At 35.8% G+C, this 21769-nt stretch overlaps 1 protein-coding gene and 1 long non-coding RNA gene across 5 annotated transcripts in view; one reads left to right on the top strand and one right to left on the bottom strand.

Moving 5' to 3' along the window:
* LOC135281087 (uncharacterized) overlaps positions 1-2377 on the top strand; it is a 74780-nt gene extending 72403 nt beyond the window's left edge. The window contains exon 3 of the long non-coding RNA XR_010347865.1: positions 2195-2377. This is a non-coding gene — a long non-coding RNA (uncharacterized LOC135281087). The remainder of the gene's footprint in view (positions 1-2194) is intronic.
* HNF4G (hepatocyte nuclear factor 4 gamma) overlaps positions 1-21769 on the bottom strand; it is a 62006-nt gene that overhangs the window by 25869 nt on the left and 14368 nt on the right. For 2 of the 4 annotated variants that reach the window (XM_064389631.1, XM_064389624.1), the window contains exon 2: positions 11126-11231. The exons of 1 other annotated variant lie outside the window; for it this stretch is intronic. The gene's annotated coding sequence lies outside the window, so the exon portion shown is untranslated. Of the gene's footprint in view, positions 1-11125; positions 11232-18623; positions 18733-21769 lie in introns of those variants that run through there. One more of the 4 variants, XM_064389615.1, reaches the window with a different exon arrangement.

Raw genomic sequence — 21769 nt, 5'->3', positions numbered from 1 at the left:
ATATTCTGTCATATTTATCCAGAATGCTGGCAACACACATTTTGATCTGTTTGCCTCTTGATGGTTGGCACATATAGGACAGGATATGCATGGAGGCCATACTAAAAACCCCAAAGAAACCATAGGAGCTGAGCCAGAATGCCTCTTTACTACAGTAAACTCAAAGACCTCCAGGCCAGAGGGTTTATTTGCCAGAAACTTGCTACCCAGGAAGCAGTGTGAAATTTTCCGCACACCCGTGGGCAATCTCATCTTTGCCTTACAAAGGTACACGCCCATGTACTAGCACAGACTGAGCTTCCCTCTCTTGGAACACACCCTCAGTGCCAAGGAGAACACTGCTAGTCACTACCACACCAGCTCTGCTGACACCCATCCCTAAGTGCTTCATAAATGCTTAATGAGTAATGACTGGGAAATGTTTGCTTGTGTCCTAAAATATAAAATTATGACATGTTCGACATGGCAAGCTTTGTAACACTGTGGCATTACTTTATTTGATAGAGAATGCTGGCTTTTTATTTTTTAAATAAATAGAAATGGATCAGATCTAAAAATCAGTCATAAAATATAAATGTATATTAAAGTATAAATGTATATTACCAAGCTTCTTCAAAAAGAAATAATGTTTTTGCTTAACACCTAGGTAACATGATGGAAATATGTCCAGAGTCCTCTACAACTCCAAGATATTACACCAAGGCTTATAACATTGTCATGTTCCTCTCTCCCTCCCCCATCCCCCAAAAACTTCAGAGCCAACCAAGGCCTTTGAACTGGTTAATGTGAAAGAATTTTTCAGAACAATTTGTGAATCATGAGACTAAATATATAGCACAAAGGCTTCTACTAAGGTGACCAAAGGTATCATCTCAAACCCTGCTCAAACCCAGCACCAACTATCACCTTCAGCAAGCAAATTTATGGCACTTAGACTTTTCACTTTGTCCTAAAAAAATGGTTAAACAAAACACTAGAAAAGCATAGTCAGTACCAGAAATTAATAACAGGTTTTCATGGCACACTTATTAGGCAAGGTGGTAAGATTAGCTGCAACAAATCATGCCAGGTGAAACTTAAGTACAGGTCTTTGTGGGAAATCCAGGCTAAGCCTGTTTTCATTACTCACATTTTTAGACACTTAGACCACCCCAGGCATTCTATAGAAAGGAGATTCTTACACATATTGAATTTGCCTCTTTTTTCAGTTAAATTGGTCATTCATTATGTTGAGCTCCACTCTAAAATACAGCATATATAGCTTTCTTTTATAAGTTATTTGAGGGTTGTGTTTTTGGGGTTTTTTCCCATTTTGGCGTAACACAGAACAGACAATTATTGTGAGGTCTGATTGTCATCATAGTTATGTTTTTGGCTTATAATATTATTCATCTTTCAGAAGAACCAGCTACAACTTCAACAACATGAATGTGAATAAATATAAATAAAAAAAACAAAGAACATGCCTGGTATCTGACTTGTCAAATACTATGGACCCACCCTACAGAACTCTTTAGAGCTTGAAATGATCCCAAAATAGTTATTAAGATATCAATGAGTTATCTACATCAGAATTTCAAAGCTGAGTAAGAGATCTAGTACTCCAAATTCTTTGATAAGTAATTTAAAATTTTAATCTTGCATCCACTTTGGTATTTGCCCAGTCTGTAGCTGAGGGGAAATATCAAAGGAATATAAAAGTTCTAAAATATTTTGAGCCTGAAGAATAGTTGCTGCAGGATAATTTTAGGAATAATTTGCGCTTGCTGAGGACATAGGTCACTTTCAGATTCTCTCTCTCTATTCCAAATATAATTTGCTCCATCTTATTCTAAAAGGATAAATGATTTATTTATTCACTTTATATACCACAGTGTCACCGATGGGATATGATGCTAGGATAGCAACAGCAATATAATGGTGTCATATGCAGAGATGTTACATCCACTCTGAAGGTGAAGGTAGACAAAGCTATCTCGTTTATCCTATTTTATTTTTCACTTACACATGCACACATATATCAAGGAGTGACCTGGGTAGCATCTCACAAAGTATAAGACACATTGCAGCTTACAAATCCTTAGTTGTACTCTCTCTTTAACAGAAAGGTGTTTTGCAGATGATTCTCAGATTACATTCACTCACAATCCTTATAGATTAAAATTATTAAAACAGCATTTTCTTCATTTTGCAGATGTCCCATGCTACAGTTTGTCAACGGTTTAGTGAAACCCATAGTGTATCTGTGACAGCCTTTCAGCAAATAGTATCAACAGTAGGACATATTTGAGGAAAAGCCATGTCATAGCCAAGAGGTCAAACATGGACCACTGCATTAAGGGCCACCATTAAATGTCACCAGCACAGCTGCACTGAGGAAGAGCATTATGTCAAGGTGATAGAAGAGTGAAGACCATGATGGTGCCAGTTGAAGCAGCACATTTCTATGGGAAGATTTAGAAGGATGAGTAATGGTGAAGTGGAAGCTTGAAGACAGTCATTCAAAAAGGAGGCTGAGGCATGCCCTCATTGCTCTCTACAGCTTTCTGAAGACAGGAAAGGGAGAGAGAAGGAGATGTTGATCTTTTTTCTCTTATATCCAGAGATATGCTGAATGGGAATGTGCAAAGCTGTGTCAGGAGAGGTTTAGAGTGGACACTGGGAATAATTTTTTTACCAGAGTGTGGTTGAACATGGAAGATTTCCTAGAGAGGGCATCAGTGCCCCAAGCCTACCAGTGTCTAAGAGGTATTTGGAAAATGCTTATCAAGATTTTAATCTGATTAGCGATGATTTGGTCAGGCAGTTGGACTAGATAGCTGTTGCAAGTCCCTCTCAAGTGAAATATTCTATTCTATCCCAATCTCACCTAGTCCAGTGAATCCTAATATTTTCTATTCAGTCAGAACACAGTATGCCAGATACAAGGGTTAGGCAGTAAAGACTGAGAACACAGAGTAGTTATGTTCCTTCATCTAGCAATTCCAGGAGGATGTCCATAGTAGACTGCAAGCCATGTAGATATCAAATGTTATGCAGATTTAAAATCTTTCTAATGTACATATATGTTTATATATGAGTATGTACACAAAAGAATTTATTGTCAGTGTTTTTGTGACAGCTGAATTTGTCTCTTGAATTGTCACTGAGTATACAAAACTTAATCTGACATGGGGAAGCTCTCCCTTCTATATACACATTCTTGGTAATTCTTCACAATGTATTGTCCATGTCCAGATTCTCTCCATGAACTAATAGCGAATTTGTATTTTGCCAGTTCAATCCATTTCTGTGCTTGCTTTGTGTCCAGATTAACAGTAGATTTGCTAACCGTATCTGAGATTAGCAGGCACTATTAGAAAATTGTGCATATTTATGGGGAGGAAGGATAAAAAACAAGATGCTTTTGCTTTTTACATTGCAACAGAGTAAGTTTACTGTTAAGTATGTAAATTACTACTAGGTAGACTTTAGTACTTAATATTTCTATTTTAACTTAATATTCTTTAGTTCATTTTATTCTTGAAAACTCACTATAGCTATTAAGTGTTGACGATTTAGAAGGCTTAAAGGATTTTTGTAACATCGAATTTTGTGGTGAGATTTGCTGAGGTACAGTTAAATGACTGGATACGCTTGTTAATTATTTGCTTAAATCAGGTAACTTATTATTTTCTGCTACACACAGGAAAATTAATCAGAGAGTTGTCCTGAAGAGCAGAGTGAAATGGGAAGAAAAGAGGAAAGAGTTCAGGCATAAGATAAAACCAAACCATCATGTTATTGATAAGCAAGGCTAAGCACTCCTGTTCAGTCATCCCCAGGTAATTAGTAATTTCTTAATAAGCCTTCTTGGCAGGTTTTATGCAAACTTGCTCGTAAACAATGTTTTATATAGCTAGTTAGATAAAATTAACTTACAATTTACCCACAGTTATCTTAGAAATACCATATAATGAGATTTTTTTTCCACAGATAAACACCCTTGCCTTTGTCATACACAATAAAAGAGTTCAAAAAGAGGTTAACCAGTATCAAGGCAAGGTTTGTTTGGTATTCTCTTTTTTTAGCTTGCTTGGGATCTTTCTTTTCTTTGTGATCAATTAATCATTGCAAGTTTTCTAATTTCTATATTCTATCCTCGGCTGAATGAGTTATGTATTCCACATAACATTTCAAAACAAACTCAGTACACTTCTGCCCATGCTAGTAACTATATAACTCTTAGTCCTATGTAAAAGGCTAATTAAATAACTGAATAGTCAGACAAGTGCCATTATTTTCAGTTACTCTGTCTAAAATTAAAATTTTTAACTACAGCCTAAGCTGACTCATCACATTCCTGCAGAAAGAACGTTGTGTCAACATGCTCAGTTTAACTCTTCCTAGACACTAGAATGGTTATGCTCAGCTTAACAAGTTCTCTAATTGCTATTGTTACAAAAATGAGTTAATAAGAAGTTCAGAGCATAATAAGGACTATCCGTTTAGGGTGAAGCTATGACAAATGAACAAAAACTTCAAATACTCTCTGAACAAAAGAGCAATAAGAAAGGCATTAAGGCATATTCTCTGTTTCTACCATATTTTGGATCAGCTCTTTAAAGTACCAAAATAACTCCATTTTATTAATCAAATAAATAAGTTCTTAGAACAACTCACAGCCTATGAAGGCATGTGTGTACAATACTCTGATTTTTATAAAGTCATAGAATTATTAGGGTTGAAAAAGACATTAAAGATCATCTAGTTCCAACTCCTCTGCCATGGACATTGATACCTTCCACTAGACCAGGCTGGTCAAAGCCCTCTGCAGCCTGACATTGAACTCTTCCAGGGATGGGGCATTCACAACTTCTCTGAAAAACCTCTTCCATCCTCACATAATTTCTTCCTAATATCCAATATAAACCCACTGTCTTTTGGTTTCTATCCTTTCCTCCTTGTCCCGTCACTGCATGCCCTTATGAAAAATCTCTCTCCAGCCTTCTTGTAGGCCACCTTCAGGTACTGAAAGCCTTCTATAAGGTTTCCTGAAGCCTTCTCCCTAAAATTATGACATTATATTTCTTAAGAGAACAAAGTAATTCTTGCTTTCACCAGTCATGAACTGACAGCAGTATCTCCTTGAAAATTTCAATAACAGAGCTGTCTTAAGACTCAGGGAGGTCAAGGACACCTGATGTCTTTATTGGCAAAGGCATCTATATCCTAAGCACAGAAAATTCCCATCCCAGTGAGCACAAAGCATTGGAGAAGGAGCTCAAGTCTTTGCTTTCCTGTACATATACACTGTACAGCTGTACACAAATGCTCTTCCATTGGCCAGTGGTTATCTCTTTAATTTTAACAGGTTAGGTGGGTTCCCAGGTAGGAACAAAACATTACATACTGTGACTTCACAGAAGTACAGATATATCTGCTCCCAACAGATTTTAAACAGTGATTTTAAAAAGTTCAAAATCAGTAGAAGTCTGTTTTAAAAGCTGATGATAAATATTTGAAAATAAGCTGGGCTGCGTCTCTTTTAACTAATGAAGCCAGAACACTGATTGAGCTGAGCAGGAAAAAATTCACTGGCATGGAAGATATGAGAGAAGTCTAGCAAGGTTTTAATTGGCCTCTATCTTGAGAGGAGGTAAGAGGAAACTTTGAGAAATGGTCTTAAGTGCAGTTATGCATAAAAACACTATGCAAGTCATCAAGATTAAGTCTGAACAATTATGTATAGCTGCAATAATGTAGGTTACATGACCAAGTTTACCTCCAATAGTTTAGGTAACAGTTGGGTCTGTATGGCTTTTCTGGACCTGAACAACATTGATATGGCTGTATTCCTTTTTTTTAATGTATTCAGGTAGGAAGGCTCTACCATTTTATCTGAGAACTTTGCAATCTAACATTATTTCCCCATCTGTGAGAGGAACAAATTATAATCCCCTTTTAATAAACAGAGAAATGAAGCAAAGGACAACTGAAGATAGTGTTTATGACACTTGAGCTCACGTGTCTACAACAGAATTGCCTGCACACAAACCAAACATTCCTTTGTATATAATGATCAGAAACAGGCACATCTAAACAGATTCCTCAAACTTCTCTTTAACAGGAGGTTGAACTGAATCACCTCCATTTCTTACCACTGCCTGTCTAACTAAAGTGTTCAAACAACTGCAACACCTAGAGTTAGGTGAGGTTAACCTATACAAATGACTCCCCAAAATCTGAGAAGACAGCTGAAGGTAGAGAACCTGGATGGAAACCCACCTCCTACACTTTCCACTGGAGCACATTCTCAAAACTGGTAATATATCATCTAGCTGAACTGCTACAGCTTATAAATACCAGGAAAAATATCCTTTATATCTTAAAAAAAAAATATATTTTTAGTGTCCTAGTTAAATAATTGATATTCTCACCAACTTGAACACATTTCAGAGGGTGTGAGCTTCAAGAAAAGAATCAGCCTATTTCACAAGAAAATGGCCATGTGTGAAATCATAAAATGATACATTATACCAACTGAGCATTAACGGAATCAGACATAAAAATCAAACTAAAAATAAGCTAGATGAAGAACATTCCTCAGAAAGCAACAAAGAAAACATTAAGTTACTCTATCTAAAGGGGGGGAGAGTTGTCCTGCATGGTCTTGCCTGCATCCCTGGTTTGTGAATGAGAACCCAAAATCCCCACGAGCAAAGGACAGGACTATAATTTTCTTTAGAGGGTGCATCAAGAACACAGGTTCTTTTCCTGGCTGATACCTCCTCTGGCCTGACAACCAGAAATACAAGGTATGCAGAAGACACGGGTCACTTCCCCACCTTGCTGGGACACTGTTCAGATGCATCTCCTGGGGCCAGGACTGTGACGCACATACGCAGTCACAGGAACAGCTTGAAGTTAAGCTGCCTTCTCAAAGCTACACTCTATTTTGATAAAAATGAGAAATCACAACAGATTTGTTGAATTTATTTCTGAAGACACATAGAAGTTGCTGCATTCCAAAGTTGTGGAGTTTTCTTTAAAACAATGCAGTAAAGATACACATCTTTTTGTCTGATTAGGGAGAAAAAGCAGCTGTGAACTGTACTCGCTACTGATTAAATGCCCTGACAATACCTGAAATTTATTAGTCTTCTAGATAACATTGCTTTAACTAGACACGTGAGAAAATATCTAAGGTGACAGTCCACTTTTGCTAAGCAAGTTCTGTTAATAAATTAGCATTTAAAACACATTAGTATTTAAATACTCTTGATTTATGAGAACGGCAGAAGTAACTTGCTGGGAAAATGTAGTCCTTCAACTTCAAATAAGAAGTTTGAAAAGCAGTAGAAAAGACTTCTAATCAAAAAGATCTATTTGTTTAAGAATCTGGAAAGCTGAGCCAGTAGCAGTTGCATGCAAGGAAACAAGATGACTTCACTTAGGCGATGGAAATGTCACTACTGGGTGTATCCTATTTATGTTAAAATAGATTACACATACAACAAAAAAGGTATTTGAAAACTTTCAGAATCTGCAGGTGAGTGGAAAAATAGGACTAACATGATTTTCTTTTTAAGGTGATGTAAGGTCCATAGTCAGAGTCTAGCAGTTGTAGTGTCTGACTGCTAAATCTATCAACAACATAATAGTTGGACCAAAAAGAATAGCTGTTTTGACTGTTTGAAGTGAAAGTCCTGCTTGGTCTAATAAAGAAGGCGCTTCTTGCTAAAACTTGGAATTGCCTGGGCTTTTGAGTAAGTAAAACTCTGAACAACACAGAAACTTCTCTGTTACACTTACTTTTCTTTTTACATATAATAAATTTTTGAGATAGGAAACATCACCATATTTTTCAGTTGAAGACTGACTTGTCTCATTTGATCTACATAGTGTTCTTGGAGAAAAAAAAAGAAACAAAACTACAGTACTGTTGTCTACTGTTATCTTGAAAGGAAATGTTAAAAATATCTGAAAACCAACCATTCCTAGGAAGTGTGGCAGAAGTAGTCTCTTTAGGAAACCAAAGTATTCAGAATCATTGAATACTAAAATACTAAATATTAAAAAACATGAAGACACAATCTTTTCTGTAAACAGTTCGATTTTACGTAAGTGAAATCATACTTCTCATAATTTAGGAGAGAAAAACAAATAATCAGAGATTAAACAGGATACTGGGCTCTTTGCTAATTTCTAAGATGAAAGTGAATTGAAATGACTAAAGTAATATTGCAGCAGATTGCTGTATTACATTGTTTTGAAGTGAATGAAGAAAAAGAGAAAGAAAAGGAAAAAGAGAAATAAAAATTAAAATTAAAAAGAAAATATTACTTTGAGAATTATTTTCTGAAAGGGATATGAATATAAAACCCAGTCAAGTAAGAGGAGAAACAGGAGAGAACTAAATGACTGGGTATTTGTAGAAAATCTATTAGCAAGTTTCATGAGTCCAAAAGGAGGAACTGTATCAAATACTACTATGGACATAAGGAATCTTGAATACATTCTTCATCCTTTACTTCAAGGTTCTCAGGAGATCATCAGGTTCAACTTTCTTCTCAATGCAGGTCACACCAGGTTGCTAAAGGCTTAAAATAGTCATATCCAAAAATACTTTGAAGAATGGAAACTGCCTACCCTCTCTGGGCACTCTGTTTTCCTACTGTAATTTTTCTCCTTACATGGAGTCTGAAATACTTTGATCTTAACTTACATCCATAGACTTCTAGTCCTCTTAGCCATCATAGCCCTCTTACCTGCACAACCATGAAAGTCCATTTTTTGCACAAACAGCCTTGAAGTACCAGAGGCTGCCTTGAGGGTGTCTCTCACAAAGCCATCTCTAAGCTGAAACAACTCCACTTCTCCTCAGCTGGTCAGGTGTGTCAGCCCCTTACCATCTTAGTGGCCCTCCACCGAACTTCCTTCAGTTAATCCATTTATTTCTTCACAGAAAGAAGGGGGCAAGTGGGAATAATGCACCATTTTAGATGTCATCTGACAAGTGCTGAGTAGAAGGAAATAATAATTTCTCTGAGCCCTGCTAATATAGCCCAGGATGCTGTTGGCCCTCTTCTCCTGGGATTCAATGCTGGACCATGCTCTGCTTACTGTCTACCAAGACTCTTTGGTTCTTCACAGCACAGTTTTTTCCTAGCTAGTCCTCTGACTGTCTCCTCAGTAAAGGACTGTTCTCCAGTTGTTTCTCAGAATCACAATTCTCAATGAAATTTTTATTCCCTAAGAATCACAACAGCTTTCTATCCTGCCCAGGCAAAATTACTAGCATTAATAGGACTCCCTATTTTTCAGGTGTACACATAAATAAAATTACTATGATGGACTTGGATTGAAAAAAATTGACTTGGCTGTCTCAAACAGCTCTAATTAAGACACTATCATATCTGTTAATTTAGCCAGAATAAGAAGCTAGCCAATCACTTCTGGACTCATTTCCTACAGCCAGCAGAACTCATCTACACCTCCTGTGATCTGTCATTTGTCTGACAGTGAATGGCATTTCTACTTCCATCTATGTGAGCAGCAGAGTTAAAAGCTGCCATTACAGCTGGAATTAAGGAGCATTAATGGCTTGCCAGCCATGTTCAGGGCAAGAGAATGTAGATCTTACTGAAGGAGACTAAAAGGAGTTGGTTTGCTCATCTCAGGAAAGTGAAAAGTGAGAGGGAGTTTATTCTACAAATAAATCATGCACTGTAAGCTACATAGGAGAAAAACTTATTTAGACAGTAAAACAATTCTGCCATAAGAACAAAGGCATAAATTTGAGGCTGGCAAGTGGAAAGCTTCTAAACATGTCAGGATTATGGCACTGCAACAAAATTCCTCCATTTTGGGCAGCAGAGGCGAAGAACCTAACTGGTTTAAAGACATGGAGAGAAATTTATGTAACGTATTACATGGGTTAGTGATGTCAGCCAAACTGGTGACTCAGGAGATCTCTTCTAGTCTTATTGTGGCGAACATTTGAATCATGACTATTTTTGATAAAGTGGCCAGAGAAAAATATCAAGTGTATTATTCTAATTAAAAATTAAAGAAATATCAATAACAGAAAGTTAACCTCATTGTGATAGGCAATTAACAGAATTATGCTGTGATCAAGCTGATGCATAATTAACAACAGCTCTAAATTATGTTATCCATCTAATTTGCCCAGATTGGAATAGCATTATTCTTAGGCATGTTTAGCAAGTTCTGTGGTAATATGCACTTGAATGAAGTGCTCTTTACTAATGTGTTCAAATTCACAAAGCTGTTATTAGAATTGCAAATAAGATATATACCAGCATCATTTCCTCTGCCTATCATTTTCTCTTCTTTGGAACTATCCCTGACAGAAAATCAAATTGTAACAAGTCCAAAAGATGTTTGCACAAATTGAGAAAAAGTAGTGTTATTAAACATGAAAAAAATTGCAAAAATATCATCACGATGATCAAAGTGGGACTGAATTCAAAACACAAGTGGCTGCTGACTAAAAAGGAACAAGAATTATGGAGCTCATTGGGGGCCAGAGGAAAACACTCAAGGTAGAATTCACTTAACAAGTGGAAAAGGGGAAGAATATTTTTTTTTCAAGTGATGTATATTTAAGGCTCGGAACTGAAGAATCTCTGATCATTCAAAGTCTAATGAAATCAATAGAAAAAATCTTCAGCTTTCGAGTATAAGGTTTTCATGGTCAATACATGTTGGAGTTGAGAAGTCCTTAATTAGCTGACTAAAGCATACCAATTAAGAAAAAGAAAGAAGTAACTAGTGGCTCACAGGTCTTCCAACTTTTCCCCGAAGCATATTGGAAAATCTCAACTGTAGAAACTAATAAGATATGATGAGATGAGGGAACAATTGCCTGATGAGGAAGGAGCACACAGAGCCTTGGGTGGACAAAAATAATACCATTCAGCAGAAGTTTTTGGCGTGTGCATATCTTCCACCAACCTACCACCAGCTTCTCCAATTTCATAACACATGATCTTTACAATTGATTTATCTCCAAACAGCCACCAGTTTCTGAGTGAGAGGCATGTTGAAATAGGTCACCCAACTTGATACAGTCTCTAGCAAGCAAGGATGTTAATGAAGCATGCAATAAACCTTTACTTACACTCAAAAAATAAAACAACAAAGCACAGACACTTCAGTTCTTCATACACAAATGACAAAAGGCTGATTTCCTAGGCTGTGTTTCCATCCTCATTTCTAGGTAATACCTGCAGCCAATAAGAATAAAATAAATGCTAAGCTACCTGCAATGCAAACCAACTATGCTCCTAAATAAAATTCTTATTTGGATTATAAAGGTTGAGAATACAGTGCTTTCATTCAAGGTATAACGGCATTTCCGAAGATTAAAGAAAATGCTTAAGTCATCAGACAACATTGATGCCAGATTTTCTTCCACTTGTAGAGTAAAAAAGCATAGAATTTATACAATGTCTTGAAATACTATCTGGAAGGATTACTTATAGGGAATAGAAGACAAAATGGTTTTTAAGACTGTGGTTCTGTTGACATAGAAGGCATATGAATAAAAGATCCCCTGCTCTTTGGATGACTAATGTTTAGGTAAACTGGGTAAACTACATAGTAAAACAGGATTTGTAGTAGAAAAGCCTGAAAGAAAAACAATTTTAATTTGACTATGTGCACAGCATTTCAAAAAGGATGAAGGCGCCAAAGAAACAAAGGGACAGTTTGTAGTAACCTTGAGAACTACTTTACAACTCTTGCAGACTTGCTGACTTTTCTTGGGTGGGTGAGCTGCACCTTTAAAAGCTAAGCTTTAGCTAGGCAGGCAGTACCAATTTATTGCTTTATATATATTATTTATTTCAATAGTGCCTGTTAATTCGATACATTCTTTTGTGTGTGTAGTCTATGCATTTATGAGCAACTCTTAAATCCAAACAAAATATGCACTGGTCACTCATAAAGTTTTGAAAGACAATTTGCCTTCTTCACCCCAAATATAACTTCATGCTCTTAAGATCCAAATAAAAGCATGTCATTTTTAGCTTTTTGTATTTCAAAAATATCCGCCTGCTTCAGCAGCATTCTTTTGCCTTTCACATTACTTGAAACCTTACGGGTAATTCATCCTACTTTCCCTTGGAAGAAAGTGACAACACAGAAAATCACTTCTAAACACCAGGGATAAAACTAACTCCCCTTATTTAGATAGAACAGGACTTTAGTCAAGAACAGAGATTCTTACAGTCTAAATTGTAAGTCTGCTGAGGTACTACATTCTTTATTGATTTTGTAAACTGCAGTGCATGCAAAATAGAAAGCAGTAAAATTATTAGCCAATCAGTACTTTTTGTCCTCAGAAGTGATACTGTTACACCAGCATGCCAGATTGATTCTGGCATTATCATAAATTAGACTATTTTATTCAACAGTCAAAAATCTATAAAATTAATTCTTATCTGCTATTTTCATGGTTAGCTCCTGGATCAGGAATATACCATTTGGCTAATAGTGGAGGAAAAAACCCCACTGCTTTGAAATGACACAGCCTCTCCCACTGGGATCTCTAAAAGGGCACATAGAAATCATTAGGGGTACTAAAGTGAGGATGAAGCCTAGAAACAGATCTGTACTGAGGTACCTCTCGGCCTCTCTCCCTACCCTCATTCATCTGTTCAAGGTAAATTCTTCATAATCCATGATGAGAAGTTGGAATCTCTACAGGAAACACACACTTGTCTATATACCTCTTTTAGTTCCACATTTTCAGACCTCCCTTACACACCTAATTCTATAGTCATTAGTAGGGCAATAAAATGACATAAAATGAGCAAAGAGCAATAAAGCAATCATATTCCAGCATGTTTATTTAGTGTGGTCCTTAATGACAGAGACCTTCGCACCCACTGATATCTGGAGCCGCTACTAATTCTCCTCTGCCTCAGACCCATGGTTGTTATTACTCTCAGACTTATACCCAATGATTTAAAGCTTGCTTCACATGAACTGTGAAAAAAAAATAAATAAAACCCCACCCTCACAGAAAGACAAATCAGTTTTAAGGGCAAAAAGAAAGCTTTGCAAATTCACCCCAAATCAACATACATGTGAGTTAGATACAATGAAAAATTTGCATGGGTGCACTGAGGTTATGCTAAAACATGTGAATATGTTCTTAGTCTTTGAGTATACTGTCCAAATTAGCTGGAAACATCAAATGGTATTTGGTGGCTATTGGTGATTTTTGTTATTAGACTGTAGACATATGCTCAGTGGTAACAAAGGTATTTAAAATCTAACTACATGTTTGCAAATCTGATGGCAAATCAGACTTCTCTCTCCCCAAAATACTTAACAATCAGTCAAATTAAAGTTGTACTAACTATAACATACCGTAATTAGTGATTAGTTCTACAACTCTTTCTATGTCAATCTAAAATCTGTTGCATTGCTTGTTCTTCTCGTGGTCTCTCCATCTTTAGACTTTTCTAGAGATATTCACTTTTTTGGTTAGCCTTTTATTAGATTCGTTTTACTGCAGATTTCAGCAGGGGTTGTTTCTCTACACTGAGCTCTGGGTATCTGTCATCTTTTAAACTGGAATGAGATGCATAAATGTGGAAGCCTGGCCATAAAGTAGCAACTACTCAGAACACATAAGTGATGTGACTCAGAATACATGTGATATGCTGCATTAATATTGTAAGCAAAACATACAACAGGTTGTGCTTGCACAAGGAAGTGCATCCAATATATATGTAAAATGTATATAGATTGCCAAAATTCTAAAAATAGCATGCTCTACTTAGAAAAGTTGGTCAAAAATTACTCAGGTAAACGTCCTCCTTTTCATTTGAATCTCCATGTGTCCAAACACTATGCCACTGTGCAAAAACTCAGCTTGCTGAAATAAAAGCACAATAAAAAAGAGCTATGTGTTGAATTATTTCAGTGAGCTAAGATTCAAAGTAAAGTACTATGATAAATCACATAATTTTGCTTAAAAGCAGGGGCAAACAAAATATGGACACATAGAGGAGAAAAAAAAAGAAGAAAAAAATAATGGTAGTAAACCAAAACACAAAACAAAGCAGTACCTCTTTCAGGATGATTGAATCTTGCTTAATCCATATTTTATTCTCTGCTACATAATTTTACACTCTTGACAAAGTCAGGCAGTTGGAAGAGGGTTGGAAAAACATATGTAGCTTTTAGTCAACTTTATGCCTCCCTAAATTTAGAAGACATTTCTGAATAAAGAAGCTAAAAATAAATCACAAAACAGTGTCTCTAATGTGGTCTGAATTATCCAGCCATGAAAAATAAGAAAACATTTTTAATATATTTCAATAGAATTTTCATAACATAAATAATAGCAACAAGACAACTGGTAACAAAAAAGTTATTTGTAGCTGAACTTACACAGATGACCTTTTAAAAAACCCCTACACTCCCTATATACACTGTGGCTTGTTTGCCTACATGTTTAACCTATTCTAAAAAACTCATAGTTAAAATGTAGCCAACATGTACTTTACCTAATCTTAATAGCAAAACCTGGCACTGAGGTCTTGGACAAGCAAATATAGTCACAGTAATAGTTACAATTTTAGTTTCCGGAATGAAAATCAATACAAATTTATCTGGGTATTGTAAATTACCAAAATATAAAGAAAAATGAATGTCTACAAATTTATATTAAGGTTTTATTTTCAACAAATATATATATATATAGTGAGAGAGAGAGAGAATGTTTTTGTGTATATAGGGAGTTAAAAGGTTATGCAAATGCACATATCTAAATATGCACATATTTAGATAGGGTCCTGTTTCAATGCAATGTTTAAGGAAATGTGCTGATAAGTTGAAGTTGCAACATATGCATTTTACAGCATGTTTAAAAATGGAATTTCTAAGAAAACTTCCATAATTTTATAAACATTCACCATATTAATTCTTTAGTCATTACAGAAACATCATCAAAAAGATTTGACAAGAATAGTAACTACTAGGCTAAGTCAAAATTTTGATTAACACATACACTTTCTGAAAAATCATCTACAAAATAATGACAGTGAAAAATTAAAAACAAGGGATCAAGCTAGTTGTCAAAATGAAGAAAATGTTAGTTAATTATGAAAAATTGTTAATTAAACTCAAAAAAGGTTCTTTCAAACACTACCAAATTAGAAATTTTCTATCTCTAACAACAGTTAGATGCAACACCAAAACCAGGTTCTCATTTACACCCATTTCTTCAAATTCATTGCCTCTCCTCTACTCAATAGTATTTTAGGTCCAGAGCTGCAGTACAGTGCCTTCCACCTAACCAACCAGCCAACAAGATTAACCTTTTTTCTTTTTGGAAGCATGACCATTGAGGAGCAGAATGATTAAAAAGCTTTTTTACAATCTCTGTATGAGATTAATCATGCCTCACCTCACAAGTCACTCTAGTCCCTGAAATTTTTCATTCTGCTACCCTTTCATGTCAATCCTCTTATTCCTTACTCTTTACAGTCTTACTAAGCTTTTATTTTCCTGAGTTAATGAACACGGACTTTTACCTCTCACTCTGACACGTTTATTGCTGGAACCATTGTTCATCAGAAATATGTAAAAGAAAATGGTATTAATTCTTTGAAAAACATTAGCAGGTTAGAAAATCAAGCCACTTTTCTTGATTTTCCAACATATCTACATCAAGCTAAACAGATATGACTCATAAACAGATATGACATATAAACTTGCAATATTTAACTGAATGTAGTCATAAGGTATACCATTCAGTAACTAAATCCACACAGAAAATGTGCAAATTATTACAAAGCAGCACTACATCTCAAACAATAGCAACATGTACTATCTTCCAGGCAATACTAAGGACAAAGGACACAACTCTTTTAGTCTTAAATAAATATGTATCATTCAGGACAATTTTTTCAAACAAGCTGATGAAGAAAGCTACCCAGTACTCATAGTAAAGAGCTGAATTAGAAAAGACAAATTTGAACCCAGAAATAAATATAAGTCTAGAAATAGGAGCTCACAAAGTCTGAGGACAATCTTCAGATGACAGCTGGAATGCAAGTCTGATAAAAGAAAATCAAATTTTAGTCAGACCAAGAAATTATATTTTCACGGGTTTTAGGCCATAAAAAGGAAACTCTGCAATTCTTTTATGCCACAAAAATATCTACTAATTTGTTTATAGGCTCCCAATAATTTTAGTGGAAATATTCTTTTAATTATTAGAAGACATGGTATAGAAAATATTGAGCAAAGCAGTATCTAGTCTTCAGAAAATTAACTGAGATGACATGAGATGAGATGAGATTATGAGATGAGATGAAGCAAACAGAAATGAGAAGAAACACTGCGATATACCGCTCTGCCAGTGTACCTTTCCTGCCCTCACCAGTTCTAAACACTAAAGGTAGTACACAAAGACTGTAGAAGGTATACACACAGGACTACTTGCAGCTTATCTTCTCAACAAAATGAGTGGACAAACTGAAATAAAAAGCATCAACAAAACACAAATCAGAAGATCAAATATCCTCACAAAAAGGGGCTGTGGAGACTTTTCCAAAGTACTCAGGCACCTTAAGATGCAAATATGCAGTTAGAGAACCCATGGTTCTTGATAATAGCTGGTCTCACCCTGTTGGGAACCAGCAACCCAAAAAATATCCTCAACTGAAAGAATAAAAAAGAGAAGGAAGAACAGCATTACTGGCATTCAGAAGAGGCTGAATAAGAGCAGTTATCTAGTGCAGCAACTTCTCCAACCCAAAATTTCCTCCTACACACACACACAAGAACACACACCATACACACAGAGACAAGATGCTGACAGACATGATCAGACATGATCACACAACATAAAATAGGCAAAATGTATTTTAATAGACATCTAATTGCAACTTTTGATGCATGAAAATCTGGCCCTAGTCCTATATGTTCTCTAGACTGGTATGATGCTAAGAGTTTGTATTTGCAAGAAATAAATGCAATATAAATTCTAATTTAAATATCTCTAACTGAATAAACTGAAATAATTCTAAATATTACCAGGTATTAATTAAAACCATTCTTCCCCCAAAACTGGTTTCCATATATCTAAACTCCATATGACTTTACTATCAGCCATATTCTGATATACTACAGCAACATAGCCAGTAACAACTGAGAAAACACATTAAGCACTTTGCCATGAATTCTAGATGAGTTAATGATAGATAATGGCCTACAATTCATGTGTGACTTATTTTAGCAAATCTCACTGATACAGCAAGCATGCTGCATCAAGGCACTATGTATAATCAAAGAGGCTTGCAGAAAATTCAGCAGAAATTACAAAATACTTAATGGAAAAGGAAGAGAGATGCTTAGAAGTCCCATGAACGCAGTGTTGTTTGGCTGTTTTAACACATCTGTTTTACCAGGATTTCCAGTGCACAGTTTGTGGAAAAAAGAGCTAAAGCGTCCGTTCAATTCCAAAGAATTTAAACAGTTACAAAAAATCCTATCCAGCATCACTGTGATTGCTGCCATCTTGACTGACACTAAAGTGAGGCATATCTTTGCAACCTCTTTTTCAACTTTTTAAGTGGTTTACCAATACCTAAGATGTGGGTATGTGTTAGATGTACTCTGCAGTAGTGGATCTGCAGTAATGACTTTGCAACCTCATTAATCAATTCCTTTCAGTAAGTCCTCATGGATATATTAAACAACAGAAGTCCTAGGAATATCTGTCTGTCTGGACAAATCTATGTGTGACCTCATTAGCAATTTCCTTTCAGTACAAAAGCTAACTTCAAGCCTAATCCTAACCCTGCCCTTTGTTTTCTATTAAACAATCATTAATCCAGGAAAAAATCTTCCATCTTAACTCATGGTGGCTTTGTTTCCTTACATGCTTTTTTTTGTGGAAATTTGCCAAAGGCTTCTTGGAACATTAACTATACTGTGACAATGTCTAAAACCACAACCAGAAAGCACTGAAAGGTCCTGAGCCTGACATACCCCAGCTTTACTACATATTGCATTGGGATGAGGTCTGGAAGGGCAGCGGCAGCCTTGCTTTCCTCTCATTAACCCTGTTGGCAGGAGAAGAGCTATGGTATTTGCTTGTTCTCCCAAGGCAAGGCAATCAGAGACCGGGACACATGGAGCACACACCACGAGGACGTTCACTGAGGCACACTTATGTCAATAACACCTCTCAATCCTTGCACCTAGTGATTCTTATGCAGTGTGTGCTCTTTCTGCAATTTTTTTTTATTTTCAGACTTTCTTTTTCACTGAGCTCAGATTGTAGTTCCACAGATTTCATCTGCAACCCTTTTCAGAAATAAATAAAAAATAATTTTTAAAATGTCATAATTTTTACCATTTTCCATGGGCCATTGATAGAGGGTGACAGACTAGTGAGACAGATGAGTAAATACAAACTGTAACAAGATAGCTGAAATAATAATAATATCTTCAAATACCTTCTTACTTGTGAACAGCATGAAAGTAAAGCCAACTTTACCAGTACTATGTGAAAGAACTTAATGGGGCAATGTTGAACAGCTGAGACCAAAACCATTTTAAATAAATCAGGAAAAATCCTGGTTCCTTACCTCCTGCTGCCCTTCAGAGGGCTGCCATGCCATCACAGGAAATCACCTCACTGCTGGTCACCCCAAAGGACCCTCAGCCACCACAAGCTCTCAATGGCAGCTCACTTGCTGCAGCCACTGCCTAACAGACCAGTGACCTCACCTAAAATAAAAAAAATCTGCTCTATGATCAAACAGCCATGGAAGCTCACAAACATCAGATGCTGGAGCACATTCAGTAGAAATGTAGCTGATCGATAAGAAATGTCAGCATTCATTTGCTGTGGAAGATTTCTTTTTAAATGGTGTATGTTATTTAATTTTGGTGTTTTGGTGTGGTTTGGGAAATACTAAAGCAAAGTGAAGTAAAAATATACATGCAAAAACCCAAACAGATCCTAGAGAACTTGAAACATCTTTTCCAACTAAAAATATAAATACAAATTCAGGTGGCACAAAATCAGGAAGAAAAGAAATTTGAGAAAGATTTTTCTTAAGAAATCTGGGAAAACTATTTCCACAAAAAAATATAGCCATATAGCCTGAAGCATAAACTTTACTATTATTTAGTTTTTTCATTTTCATTCACCTAGTAGAAATACAAATTTGTGTAACTACGTAGATGCAGAAATCCCCTGTGTAATAATATTGCCTGGTTATATGCTTTTTATTAATAAAGACCAAATACAACAATTATCTAAAGCTGAATTACTGGTTTTACTTGGTATTACCTTCCCATTTCTTTAACAAAAAGACAATAGAAACAAGGCAAATGTCTTTGCCCTTCTGTTACTGTTTCAGTGTAAATCTAAAGATTCAGGACTGTTTAGAATCAGTTTTTTATAAACTGTATTGAATTTGAAACAATGTGGTTAATTCACACACATAAAGATGGACCCTCTTCAAAAATTTTATCTTTGGAAGTAGCAAGCACTTCTCAATAGGAAAAATGTAGTTTAACTAGACAAGGAGAAAAAACCAGTTCAAATTACCTTATTAGCAAGAGCTCTCCTGTGAAAAATGTGCATCCAAATCTAACATCAGCATGCCATTTTTTGCAGGACCAGACATTATTTTCACCAGCAAAAAAATTTCTGTAAGAATGTGTGTAACAGTGCCCTCTGGTGAGAATGTGCCTGAGAATATACTTGCCTTGTAAGGGTAAAGAGATTTTAGTGGCAGGGCTAATAAGCAATCAGATGATTTTGCAAACTGAATTATGGTATCATTTTTCAAAATCAGCAGTGAAGAAGTTAGGTATTTTGAGATTGTAATTACTTTATACTCATTTTAAATGAAAAACATTTATGCTTATTTTTTAAAACACAACCTTGTATGACGAAAGTGACAGTAGCCTTGACTAGGTGAAAATTTATGAGTGCTATAGACAGCATAGCTACTTTTATGGCTGAGAATGCAATAGATCCTAAGCAAACATTGATAAGACCTCTATTTTTCTGAGAAGTATCCACCCAACAAGTGTCCTGACATTGGAAAGCCCCACAGTTTTGATAAGAATAAAGACCAGCTAACTGTAGAAAACAACTTCATTTCTCAAATTAGTCGAAGACATTCATCAAGTGTTTGTGAGCAAGGGCTGCATCTTCCTTCACTATTGAACAATGACCACTGCATTTTAAATCCTACTAAAACGTGACAATCCTTAAGAAATATATAATATGATACATATATTCACCTCATAAAATATATGTATATACATGTATCTATACATACGCAAATATATACATAAAAATTAGGCTAAGATATTGGACACGCTTGCGACTGAATCAAGGAGGAACATTCTACTTTCGATGTTTAAAAGCTTTAACTGTGACACACAACAGAAGATACTTCATAAAAAATAATTCATATGCAGTTGAAAACACCATTCACAAATAACTTATTACTTGTTATTTGTGATTCAGTCAAGAGCAGGTTTACCAGCACTGTCATGGTTCTTTACCAGTACCTCCCAATGATTCTACCTGCTGTGTTTGAAACTACCATGGCAGTTACTTTCAGCCTCCTCAGTGCAACCTGAACTGCAGCAGTGTTCTCCCTTGCTTCACTGAGTAAACCCAAGAACACGCTATCGCTGCTTTTGCTGCCAAATGAGAAAGTGTTAATAAAAACAAGACCTCCTTCCAGCACATCAGAGTGTCAATGTTAATTGCTAATTTTGCTAAAATACACTTCTTGATTTTAAATTATTTCCAGATGAAATACAAACAGCTGAAATTGTATCATTCAAATAAATGACTGTTGCTAAACTATGATTACTGTAAATAGTAATTATTTGCTGTAACAGCAACACCTAGAAATCCTTTGTGCTTATCTTAGTTTTCTCTCAGCCATTTAACAGTTCAAATGACCAGGAAGGCAAGAAGACTTAGAGAAAGAACCAGAGCTATTTGTAACTATGGTGTTTATATTGTATAAGAATGAAAATATTATATTAGTGAATGTATTGCTCTAGTCAACTTCTCCATCTTGTAGGACAGTCCTTCTTCTCACTCATATCAAGTATGTCTCATCATCGTCATGCTCTAACTGTGGTGACTAATTAACTCCATTGTTTTTAAGGAAGGAACTTGGCAGTCCCAGTTACTTGTTTAACAAATAACCAGATGTCCCCAGAGGACTCAAAGGAGTCACTTACAGCCAAGTTCCATTTGGTCAGGTATGAACATCAAACAAAAACCCACCTCAGCAGGTGGCAGCAAAAAGTGGGGGGGGAACAAGATTAGTAAAATGTCATCATCAAACAAAAAATCTCATTTTACATCATTTCACTGTTTGGCTTATCTATTATAGAGACACAGATATTGTAGGTCTCAATTATAGTGTACTGTTTGTCAAGTGCATGTATTACCCTTGTCTTATACACCTCCAAATATCCAGAGGCATTAGAACTTTCAAAGGTTTCAAAGGTAATTAGTTTTACACACACACACACACACATGCGCGCGCGAGTAAAAAAAAAAGTGTGAAATGTTGCAAAAACAACAACAAATTAAAATACTTTCAAAAAATTAAAAGTTCTTCCTCCTTTGCAAATTGTCATCCTGACAAAATAAAAGAGAACGGAGTAAATGAGTAAATTGTTTCTCAAAATCTAACACGAGTTTGAATCATGTTAGGATCCTTGACAGAAAATTCTACTTGTG

This window comes from Passer domesticus, chromosome 1 (assembly GCF_036417665.1).
Source record: "Passer domesticus isolate bPasDom1 chromosome 1, bPasDom1.hap1, whole genome shotgun sequence".
Classification (NCBI taxonomy): domain Eukaryota; kingdom Metazoa; phylum Chordata; class Aves; order Passeriformes; family Passeridae; genus Passer; species Passer domesticus.
This window is presented reverse-complemented; position numbering and strand designations above follow the sequence as displayed.